This window comes from Camelus bactrianus, chromosome 2 (assembly GCF_048773025.1).
Source record: "Camelus bactrianus isolate YW-2024 breed Bactrian camel chromosome 2, ASM4877302v1, whole genome shotgun sequence".
Taxonomy (NCBI): domain Eukaryota; kingdom Metazoa; phylum Chordata; class Mammalia; order Artiodactyla; family Camelidae; genus Camelus; species Camelus bactrianus.
The window spans coordinates 32303970-32310538 of NC_133540.1; the positions used below are offsets into that span (position 1 = coordinate 32303970).

General features: G+C 39.8%; 1 non-coding gene across 1 annotated transcript; it reads right to left on the reverse strand.

Annotated features, from left to right (window-relative positions):
- Window positions 1-403: 403 nt before the first annotated feature.
- Window positions 404-475, reverse strand: TRNAV-AAC (transfer RNA valine (anticodon AAC)). Its single transcript has one exon. It is a non-coding gene; the product is annotated as a tRNA-Val (tRNA).
- Window positions 476-6569: the final 6094 nt, after the last annotated feature.

Here is a 6569-nt window from a genome sequence, read left to right on the forward strand (position 1 = left end):
GCGACTTTCCCACATCTGGGCCCAGAAGTGGTAGCTGTTCTACAGGTCCTTCGTTGGCACTTTCAGACCTTGCTTTTTCCTCTTCCCTCACCCTACCAGCTCCTTGGAAGTTCATGCCTTTTGTCAATTTCTCCACCAAGTTGCAGTCACCTAACAGCTCTCCAGGTGACTCTCCATCAGTCCTTTGAGACTTTAGCCCTTACCTCACTGTCGACCTCTCCAGTCATCTCATTATCACTGAGATGATCCTTGCATTAGCATGAGTTCTCAGGCCCTTGACTATCTCTCTCGAAGGACCTTGTCCCACACACTACCCAGCTACCAACTTTCAAGGTCCTCTAGACTTCATCACCACCTTTCCTACCTTTCTCATTTTCCTTCTTGCTTGCTTTCTTTCTTTTAATGAAGGTGCTGGGGATTGAACCCAGGACCTCATGCATGTTAAGCACGCACTCTACCACTGAGCTATACCCTCCCCCAACCTTTCTCATTTTCAAGCACTTTTCACTCCAACCGCATTTCACTCCCTCTAATATCCTGACACCAGTGATTTCCCCAACCCCACCAGAACCTCCAGATCCATTGTTTCAGCCACCTTGTCACTCAGTCTTACCCCCTCATGTCTTTACTTCCCTTATGACATAGTTTAGACTCAATTATCCTTCATTAAAATTATCACTTAGGCATACCTTCAAATCTCTTGCTTTTCTTTCTTCAAGTAGTGGTTCTGTGGAAAATGCCCACTTGGTTAAATCCAACCCTTCCCCTCCACTGCTGGTCTCGCTGCAAATTCATCACTGCTCTCTGAGTGCACACTTAGTACTGCTCTGTGACCTCACCTCACTTCCCCAGTCCAATCACTCTTAGTCCTCCCAGATCGCTGCTTCTCACTCTTTCCTCTCTCCTTCTCCTGCCCTTCCTCAGCTCTCAGTTAATGACCTTGATTCTATTTCATTGAGAAAATAGAAACAGTCAGAAGGTATTTTCTCTTTGCTTCTACAACCAGGTATACGAAATCAGCTGTACCAGTGTCCCCCTATTTTGCTTCCACTCTTGTTGTGAGGAAACCAAAACAAAAATATTAGTTTATATTTATTTATTCTATTTAAGGCCAATCCCCAATCCCATTTCCATTGCTTCTTTCATTCAAGGATCTTACTCTCTTCTAGTGGTCTTTTCCCCTCTTTACTGCATTATTCCATCAGCATATAAACATGCAGGAATATTATCCAAGTTAAATTTTTAAAAAATCTCTTAAGTGAGCTCAGTGGTAGAGTGCATGCCTAGCATGTGCAAGGTCCTGGGTTCAATCCCTAGTGCCTCCGTTTTAAAAAAAATTAACAAATAAATAAACCTCAAATTAGCTTCCCCCATTAAAAAATATGTTTTGTTCTAAATATTTTTTTTAAAATGTCTTGATCCCACATCTCCATTCACCTATAGGCTCATTCTTTTCTCATCACTTTCTGATATTATCATTTGATATTCCCACTCCATACACTCAGTAAATACCTGTCGATTGACATGAACCATCAAAGTGCTGCAAATACAGGAAATGCCTTTATTCCCTTACTTTAATGAAACCTTCCCCAGAAATACATACCAACTATGACAGGCGCTATCAGGGTCAACATTTCAAAGAATTATTTAGTCAAAATCCAGCAAATACATATTGAGCACCTACTATGTGCCAGACATTGTTCTAGGTGCCAGAGATATAATAACAAAGCAAAACAAAATCTTCTGTCCCCATCGATCTTCTAGAAGAGGACACTGAATAAACAAGACAAATAAGTAAAAAATTCAGCATGCAAGATAATGTTACATGCTAAAAACAAAAGATAAATTAATGAAAAGAGATACAAAATATCAGGAGTTGAGGAAATAGAAATTTTAAATCAGGTGGCCAGGGAATGCCCCAAAGAGAAGGTAAGTTTTTGAAGGATGTGAGAGAAAGCACAGGCAAAGACCTTGACAGCATAAATTGCATGTTCTGGGACCAGTGAGGAAGCTGGTCTGGCTGCTGCAAAGAGTAGAGGATGCAGGTGGGAGAGGTGAAGGGGACAGCTTCTGTAGGGCTTCGTAGGTAATAGTGAGGCAAGTGGTTCCTCAAGCTAAGTGATGGGAAGCCGTGCGAAAGTTTTGAGCAGCTAAATGATATTACTTGCCTTAAGTTTTTCAAGATAGCTCTTGGCCGCTGTGCTGAGAATAACCTGCAGAGGTAAGAGCAGAAGAGAACAAGGTTTTTTAATAATCCAGATGAGAGATGAGTGGTTTGGGCCAGAGAGATGGTAAAGCAGGTGGTAAAAAGTGGTCTTAGTCAGAATTTATTTTAAAGGTAGAGCTACCAGGTTTTGCAGATGGACTTGTGTGGATCGTTAGGGAAATAAAGGAGACAAGGATGACACCAAGGTGACTGGCTTGAGCAAGTTGGGAGGGACTTGCCACAAGCTGAGGTGGTAACGGCTGCAAAAGAAGGTGACTTTGGAGGGGATTTCAGAAACTCAGTTTTCAGTATGTTCAATTAAAATGTCAAGTACCTTGTATAAAATGGAGAAGACAGTCTCTTCAATAAGTGGTGCTGGGAAAACTGGACAGCTACTTGTAAAACACGGAAATTAGAACATTCTCTAACACCATATACAGAAATTAACTCAAAATGGATTAAAGACCTAAATGTAAGACCAGATACTATAAAACTCCTAGAGGAAAACACAGGCAGAACACTCTTGGACATAAATTACAGCAATATATTTTTTGAACCAGCTCCTAGAGTAATGGAAATAAAAGCAAAAATAAACAAATGGGTTCCAATTAAATATAAGGGCTTTTGCACAGCTAAGGATACCATCAACAAAATGAAGAGACAACCTGCAGAATGGGAGAAAATATTTGCAAATGATGTGACTGACAAGGGATTAATTTCCAAAATATGCAAACAGCTCATACATTTTAATATCAAAAAGCCAAGCAACTCAATCAAAAAATTCTATTCTAGAATATCCTCCAATATTCTAGAATGAATCACACTTAAGAAAGAAGTAGGTACGCCTCACTGTCTACCTAACAGTGGGAAAAAGTGGAGATTTCTGGTCCTTTGTTGTAATTCTTAATAAAGAGAAGAAATAGTAATTTTCTTCAAAAAATTTCCTGGAGTTTAGTTCATAAACTCTAGCCTTTGAATCTCTCACAAATTTTAAAATAATAACTTGGCCATCAAATGCCTAGCCAAGATGCTGTATCCAAGAGCAACTAGAAAATAGTAATTTTTCCCAGGGCTAATATTATTAAATTTTGGTTTGTTTGTTTGTTTGGGTAGGGGGAGATCATTAGGTTTGTTTATTTATTTATAATTTTTTAATTTAACAGAAGTACTGGGCTCGAACCCATGACCTCATGCATGCTAAGCATACCCTTCCCAGTGTTAACTAACTTTTGACTGTATTTAGCCAAATAGGAGACGTGGGTCAAGACAATCATATGACATTTGTAATGTGCAAGTAATTCCCAAGCAGAGCAACTTCATGTGAGAGCTGCCGATTTTTTTCTTTATAAGACTGATTTTATTATAAAGCAGTTGTGTTTTTTTTTTTGCCTCAGAAGATTGTTTAATCAAGATGTAACTGTATTACCATTAAAGAAGAGTTTCAATCATTTAAATACAACCAGCACATCAGTATGTACCTGAAATATTTTCCTAAAAATTTAACGATGTCTCCTTATTACTAGCAACCACTTAACAACCCTTAACTACTCAGCTCAATCAATTAAATTAATCCCATGAAATAAAATGTGCAATAGAGATGATATCTGAAATCATTTTTATTCATGGTTAGAGACTATGAAGATTCTTTTGACAAGCCCTTAAAAATCTTGTGGGTGATGTCAAAAACTCCAATGTACACGTGTGCTGATTCAGTGTGGAGGGGAGAGCCTCCTGGTTTGATAAGAAGCAGTTCTACCCAGAGAGCAGAGAACAAACCCCCAAGCTATGCAGAGGCTGCTGGAGCTTTCACAGGCTCATTACCGGAATTTTCTAATGCTGAGCAACTGAGGGGTATGAATATGCAAAGCTCATAGACTCTGATCAGCATCTGCCTCTTTCAGCCTCTCCTCCTTCTCAAAAGGAAGTCGCTGTGCCCCTGGCTTCCTAAGCTCTGTGTTCTGAATCCCCAAAGCAAGCAGGAGGGAGAAGAGAGGGGGTGGGGGGTTTGTTTGTTTGTTTTTATAGCAAGAACTGAATTTCCCTTTTACAGAGCATGTGTTTTCAGATAAGTATCAGGATGCAGCCAGCGATTTCTCGTGGATTTAGTGTACATGGTTGTCCCAGAGGCAAAATAAGAGAAATATTATTGGCTGAGCATCCTGAACTGTCTTGAGTGGTCTGAGAGTTCTTGCAGTTTCTGTCTCTTTCTCTGTTTCTGATATTTTTCAATCCAGAAAAAATAGCAAATGCATCATCATGTGCACTTTATATATTTCCATAATTGTCTTTATGTTCAAGTTTTTATTTATTTTGTTTGCTTTTTGTTTTTGTATTGGGGGGGTAATTAGGTTTATCTGTTTATTTTAGGAGATACTAGGACTGAACCCAGGACTTTGTGCATGTTAAGCATGTGCTCTACTACTGAGCTATACCCTCTTCTTATGCTCGTTTTGGTTTTTTTTGTAAGTTCCAGTTCTTTCAGAGAATTAGTGCTTGTTTGTCTATCTTTTAAAAAAAAATAATTTTGAATAAGGATGATTAATCTAAAAAGGGAGATCTCTTAAATCTACCAGCATCCTTTACATTTTTCCTCGTGGCAGATAAACTGCCTTCTCTCCATCACACCCAATCTGTGACTGCCTTCCCTTCCCTTCCCTACGCTGAGCAGCAACCAAACTATCTTGGGCCAACACCACCACCTACTGGTCATGGTGGTAAACTGTCTAATGAAATGGCTTTAGCGTAGGCACAAGCCATACTTAAAACTCAGTAAGTTGTTTTGGAAGTTTTTCTTCAATTGCAAAGTACATTCATACACGCTATCTCAGCCTTCAAACGAAGCCCGAACCCCACTCACTGTTTTAAATCACATCCCCACACAGCTCTGTCCATCCTTTTATGTGACCCAGTCTCACACTCTCCAACAACACAAGCTCTTCACTGTGCCCTTTGGAACGCATTGTCTGTCATCAGCAAGATTTCCTACGTCCTCACATTCTTCTCCATATTACTCCCACCTCTTTATTCTGAATGAAACCTGTTCTTCCTACTGCATTGCCAATTCCATCTGGGCCCCCTTTGCTTCTCCCTAAACATTCTTGCTTCCCTCGAAGCTCAGCCGCTGGTCATCCACTTCACCATGTGTCAATCATCTACAAACGTCATACTCATGTCTCATCATTCTTGAATGCTCTCATGCACGACCACTGTCACTCTCTCAAACAGCACTGTTTTCATAATCCTTGGTGATTTCAAAATCATTGGAAAGATCATTACAAGAGTCTCACTTCAGGCTCTTGATGTCCTCTCCTCCCCTGATCTGTCTCCATATCACTCCAGCCACCTGCTCCATGGTCATGCCCTAGACATTATTACTGCCAGCAACTGCACCCCCAGCATATTTAGTTTCAGACATCATGCACTCCCACCTCTACATCCCATCGTTCATCTCACTCTAATTATTACTCTTTTAGCCCTAGAAGAAATACCTATCGTTTGTCCCTCCCCTCCCCATGTCCTCATTTACCTCTTTCTTCAGTGAAGACTCAGTGGCTAAACATGGTGCTCAATCCTTTGCATACATCCCAATCTCCTTGCCCTTCTCTCCCATCATGAAATTTACTTGCTCTTAGTTCAACCAAAACTTCCTCCTACTCTTTCCTGTCCCTGAACTGTTGAAGGAGGCTGAAAGAAAACACACTTTAATTCCTTACTGTTAATCTCAGGTTGGCCCTTACTTTTGCCAGGAAATGTGATTGCCTTTGACTTGTCCCTTTTCTCTCTTATTCTCCCAGGCAACTGTTTCTCAACTTTCTTTTCTCCTCAAATCTACAGCACTTCATCTTTTATTCAATTTTTTTGAAATATTGACAGATAATTGGATAAAGAAGTGTGGGATATATATATATATATATGAATATTACTCAGCCATAAAGAAGAATAAAATAATGCCATTTGCAGCAACATGGATGGACCTAGAGATTGTCATAGTAAGTGAAGTAAGCCAGAAAGAGAAAGAAAAATATCATATGTATCACTTGCATGTGGAATTTTTTTAAGTGACACAAATAAACTTATTTATAAAACAGAAACTGACTCATCCTTTATTCTTATTCTTACTTTTAATAACCTTGCTCTTCATTTTACTAAAAAAATAGAGGCAATTGGAGGGAACTTCTACATGCTCCCACCACCAGATCCACAAACTTTCCTCCCTCTTTGCCAGCCTCCTGCCTTCCCTTCTGTTACAGTGAATAAATTCTCTCTGCCCCAAGGACAATGCCTCCGAGTATAACAAGGCTCCTCTTCCACTCAAGAGCATCCTCCCTGAAGTCACTTGTCTTCTCTGCACTGTTGAACTTTC